The sequence below is a fragment of the Ixodes scapularis genome, unplaced genomic scaffold, assembly GCF_016920785.2.
Source record: "Ixodes scapularis isolate PalLabHiFi unplaced genomic scaffold, ASM1692078v2 PGA_scaffold2__306_contigs__length_199485367, whole genome shotgun sequence".
In the NCBI taxonomy this organism is placed as follows: Eukaryota; Metazoa; Arthropoda; class Arachnida; order Ixodida; family Ixodidae; genus Ixodes; species Ixodes scapularis.
Window position 1 is genome coordinate 176,031,376 of NW_024609857.1, and position 6,000 is coordinate 176,037,375.

Sequence of the window (6,000 nt, forward strand, 5' to 3'; positions counted from 1 at the left end):
GTGTTTGTCAACAGTGGGACTTCTGGAAGTTAAACCTGTAACTTCTAAGCGATGATTCTTTCTCAAAAAAGATTCCCATAGTTTTGTCGGACATACAAAAAAACGTTGGCATGCATATATTTGCTAAATGGGATTTCTTTAAACAGGAGGTGAAAAACCACGCAATCGAGCGTTCCACGATCTTATCCTACATCAACAAACAGGAACAACGTGAACTCTTTAAGAATTTAACGACTCTATACGAACTAGAATGCCTTAACCCAGATGTATATAGTGACGATGTCAATGTGGTTCGAGCTCAACTACAAAAATATGAAACAGAAAGGTATCGAGGGGCCATAATTCGCTCTCGAAAGAAACGTTTCCTCCTTGGTGAACAACCTACAAAGAGGTCTCTGGACCACGAAAGGCGATATGCTCTGTCAAAAGAAATCGTAGAGATAAATAGCAATGGGTCAATGCACACCGACACAGCGGACATTGTGAAATCATTCCACCAATTTTACACAAATATTTTGGAAAATTAATACCTACAAAAGAGAAGGCTGAAGTTGAACAGCTGTTATCGCATATGCCGATACTAGACGAGACAGACCGGAAGTTAATCGACGGTCCTATAACCTTGGATGAAATCAAAGCCGCCATCAAATCCCTCCCTAATGGTAAAACGCCTGGGCCTGATGGACTAAGTGGAGGATTTTATAAAAAATACGTAGACATTATTTCTCCTGTTCTACTCGCCGTATTTCAGGAAGCCTATGTCCAGCGAGCGCTTCCGCCTTCCTTTTACCGTGGACACACAGTACTAATACCAAAAACGAAAAACTTGGAAATGTTGAAAAACATGGAAAATTATAGACCTATTTCCCTCTGCAACGTTGACTATAAAATTTATGCAAAAGTGCTCAATGAAAGGCTACAAAGTGTAATCGAAAAGCTAGTAGGTGAACACCAAACCTGCGGGATACGTGGCAGAGCTATTCAAACGAATGCACATGTTGCCCGTTCAGTGCTGGAGTGTGCGTCTGACAACAGTGACCAGGTTGCATTTGTACAGATAGATCTCACAAAGGCTTTTGACCGCGTGAGTCACTCATTTTTATTTGCGTTGCTTAAGCATGTCAACGTGGGGGCGACACTCTTAGATGGAATCCAGCTATGCTATTTCAATTGTTCTACAAGGCTCATCGTAAATGGTATGCTATCTGACGAGATTAAAATACAATCTTCCGTTAGGCAGGGCTGCCCGCTATCCCCGCTTCTTTTCGCCCTGTACTTAGAGCCGTTGTGCCTTAGCGTCCTTAGGAGCGACGATGTTCAAGGATACTCGCTGGCCAATGTTAAGGTTAAAGTCCTCGCCTACGCAGACGATGTTGCATTTTTCTGTTCGGACAAGAGAAGCGTTGAGAAGGCACTTGATCTCACAGCGCATTATTGCGCGGTAACAGGAGCCTCAGTAAACCCATCGAAATGCAACGGTTACTGGTATGGTTCCTGGGCCACGAAACCCCGTTTTTTTGCTGGGATAGCGTGGAACAGGAGTCCCCTTACCTATCTCGGAGTACCGCTCGCACAAATTCGTAGTAGCGTAACCTACTGGTCTTCCCTGGCAACCACATTGAAAAGAAAAACAGACGCGTGGAAAGGAAGAGACATTTCAATTTTCGCTAGAGCCAGCGTTTGTAATACATTTCTGGCTTCAAAACTTATGTACGTGCTCCAGGTACTTCATTGCTCTCGAACCAACATACAAAAAATTCATCGAATATTTGCTACGTTTATATGGTGTTCAACTTGGGAACCCATAAAAAGGGATAACCTTTTCCTTCCCCTTGAATATGGCGGTTTAGGATTGTGCCATGTATTTGTCCGTCAGTTGGTCTCCCGATTTTTTTTCTTTAAGAATGCCAATCACGATTTCCTCAGAGTAATGCTCCAACGACGTCTTGCTGAGAGTTTAAATTATCTGGTTGTTTCAAGTGGTGAAATTTTCCAAGGTAGGCCTTGGGGCTTTCTAAAGGAGGTGGTAGACACATTTAGCTTTCTCAAAGCGAGGTTTTCACTGGAATATCTGTTCAGTGTGTCCAGAAAGGAATTGTCAAGAAGCATTACCGAAAGCCTGTTTTCTCTTCCACTTTATCGTACCCGCTTCACGCTGGAACCCATCAGTGACGTATTTAAAAGAGTAAAGAAAATGGGAGTGCCTCCGTCAACCAAGACGTTTTTCTTTAAACTCCATACGTCCACTTTGCCCGTAAAAACTTATCTCCAAAAAAGGGGAATATTTGTTCCCTGGACAGTTAATTGTAGATTATGTAATAAGCCAGAGACGATAGAGCACTGTTTTATATACTGCAATGACGCGTTTTTATTTTGGGACGTGCTACAACGCACGCTAAAAAAAGACTTAGTCCTCAACGATTACAGCCTTCGCTTCCTACCGTTTTCAGAAAACGAGACCGTCCCGTATGACATGTTCGCGCTTCTGGGATTACATAGTCTCTGGAAGTGTCGTATGATAGATAGGCATGCGGAGAAACCACGCACGACGAAATCGCTTTTTTTACAACAAGTGGCGCAAGTCAGAAGTATCTATGTCTCAAAACTAAGCCAACCTGACTGGTTCCCCATGTTTGATGCATGCCTTGGGCTTCCGGATTTTTGATAAAAATGTACCTTGCGCGTGAGTGACTTTCGCTCAAATGTCTCAACTACAAGTTTTTGTAATTTTCTCTAAGGTATTTCTAATGGCCACATGTTCAAGATGCCAAATGAGAAAAAAAGGAAACGTGTGATAGTTGTTTGTAATAGGTTTCTTTTAGCGCATGTTTGACTGTACATACAGGTATGACTGATCGTGTGATGTGGTATTTGTAAAACAAGTAATAAAGATATAAAAAAAAAACCTTGTTCAGTTGGCGCAGGGGTAAAACATCGCGCTACCGACCAAGTGGTCAGCTGTTCGATCCCCAGAGGAGCGGGTTTTTTTTTTTTTTTTTTTTTTGGTAAAGTTTTTTTTTTTTTTTTATTTGCCAAAAACACATAAACAAACCCAGACTGATGAAAGGAAAATTTAAGTCCTTATTCACCGAGACGTTTTCCTCCTTCTCCAGGCAGACGGGAGAAAGCTTTCGCCCTCCAAACTCATCTTCTTTCGGTTTCGTTTTTCGAGCACATCGCGCACGTTGTTTAATAAATTAACGTTGAGTTGATTGAGCTTCACCGGCAGCGAAGACCGCCCGTAATTCCATCTTCTAGTCCAAACGTGCAGAACATTTCGGTTGCATTGACGTTTTTACCACTAATTTTATCAAACGAGCTAACGAAGCCGCTAGAAACAGCGAAGTTCCGGAGCAGTGCCAGCAGCGCTACATACACTGGGTAAGACGGCCGTCTCCGATTTGCGGGACACACGCGGAACTACAGCAGCGAAACCACCAGGAACTGTGTCGACGTTTTCGATGTTATGGAAATCGCGGGAACTGCGTCTAAGGCAGGCAGGTTTTCCTGCCGGCTCCCTGGGCGCCTTCCGTGCTGAGTTCGGTTCTGTTGTCGCGTGCCGAGTGCCAACCGGCGTTCAACGTGGTTCTGTATTTCTGCGTGTCAGCAACATCGTCAACGTGGTTCTGTATTTCTGCGTGTCAGCGACATCGTGATGGCAGTGTTGCGGGTTGTGAACAGAAGACTGGAATTGTCGCCAATGTGACCGTGTGTTCGCTTATCAGTGGTGTAGCAACAAGATGAGATGACGTAAACTGTCGGGCATTGATGCCGCTGGTCGGGCCGTGATCGGAGGGGGCGGGTGTCGCAGGATGACATTCCGCTTTACATTAGAGAGTTTAAAACCACTTGAGGGATTAGGTGCAGTCGTTCGACGTGTGGATAGTCATGTTGGAACGCTGGTCTGAACGGTGAGCTCCTATCGTGCAGTGGCCAATGTGACTATCAGTCCCCGAGAGTGATTGCGCTCTGGGGAAAAGACTGAACAGTACGAAATTATGACGGAAAGTACCTATATTTACAATGGAAGTTTAGCATAAAAAAAAACAGGTAAAATCGAAAAAAAAACTCTATTCTTTATTTTACTGTTTAAATACGTTACGGTTCCTGTAGAAACTGCCCTCCAAGTGGCGCGCTGGGATGAGCGCTAGAAGTTTCCGAGCTCGCAACGGCGTAGCTCCGTACACTTAAAAGTTGCCGCAAGTCGCGGCTTTGACCGCATTCAAGTTGATCGAAAAGCGATTTCTCTGCCCGTGAAGCATCGCTTCCAGCTGAGTGAATATCCGCTCTACAACGATTAATTCAAGACGGCAATTGCAGCCGTGGGCAAACAGCACAAATAGAAAAACAAACACTACAATATAAATACTGGCTACGAAGGGCCGTGCGGGAAAACAAACTCATGGCTTGGAACCACATTGGAGCGGCTCGATTTATTGGCTTTCAAATAATTACGGCATGATCGAGCGTTTTCTTTTTAATAAGAGATTCATCCCCTGAGCCATTCAAAATATTCTCAGATGTATGACATTGCTGGAAAAAAATTAACATAGTTCGGAATATTTTTCATTGCTTAGGGAGTCACCGAAAAAATCCGTACGTTCAAAACGACCAGTATAAAATACGGAAACGCAGGGCTCGAGAGTAGCGATCGGGGTAGTGTGTTGTTGAATTGATGTTCGTATGTGCGATGCCTGTGTGTGCGCTCAATATATGTTCACCTGACGCTTGTAGTGTACGTAACGTGTCTACATGTGTTAGAGATTCCGGAAGAAGAGGAGATGCAATTGTGGCGTAAGAAAATAAAAAAAAAAAAAAAAAACTTTTTGTAAAACATGAATTGGGCGGTACCTAGCGCCACCCAGCCTGCGTAACGTGTCTACATGTGTTAGAGATTCCGGAAGAAGAGGAGATGCAATTGTGGCGTAAGAAATAAAAAAAAAAAAACTTTTTGTAAAACATGAATTGGGCGGTACCTAGCGCCACTCAGCCTAGCTACTTGCGATTACTCTGCTTGAGCCTGCCATCTGGTGGCAAGAGATTGAACATCCTTTTACGCTACGCGGCTACGCCATAATTTCGTGTTACCGTGCTGAGGTAAGCCAAGAGGTTGCTTCGGATTTGATTTTTTTTTTTTTAGAGCGGCTTTTGGTTTTGCGGGCGAATGATTTTCACTCTTCCGTGATGTGCGGTTGACGCAACGGTTGACGAAGGAATTGTGGCTCGAGGAATAGCAAAGGTAGGACATAAAGTGCGCGAACTGGGTGCCGGTTGTCTCCGTTGAACATCGCAGTGCTGTTGATGAGAAACTGGGTGACTGCATGCTTTCAAAACGTAAGTTTCTTTACCTGCAGGGGTAAAGAAACTTCGGAAATAAATACAGTTCGCGGAAAGCTCGTGTTACGTTTTTATTTGCTGCTCCTCTCGCTTCGCACAATAGACTTAGTGTTCTCGTTAAGCCTTATCGAGCTCGATTTGCTCAATTCGTGGCCGCCATATTGAGATGCAGTCGACGGAGGAACTTTTGTTCTCCTGCTTAAGGGACGAAAGTTTCTCTCTCTCTGAAGGAACATATGTGTCAAGAGCGTTCCTCCCTTTAGGGAGGACTATACTGACCCTTTTTTCTAAGAGTGTAGCGTTTGCAGCTGCCCTTAATGCACGAGGGCTTGTGCCGCCGAGATGTGCCTTAAGGCCACGGTCCCACTGAATGTGGAAGTTTAGGTACTTTTTGGCAGGTCATTACTCATCTCCTTATAAATACTGTTTTGTGGGATTGATGTCATTCGAAAGGTGATGCAATCCTCTTTCATTTGATATTATGTATGTGTTGGATTTTACTGTTCGTGCGCGTTTGTAGCGTTGCGAATATGATGGCGCGGACCCTCACTTGCTCCGCTAGTTCATGTTTTATGAACGATCCATTAAAGATAGCACGGTTCCAATATAGCAGTTTTGTTAAGATGATGTCGGAGCAAAATGTAACGATACACTTTTTTGGTA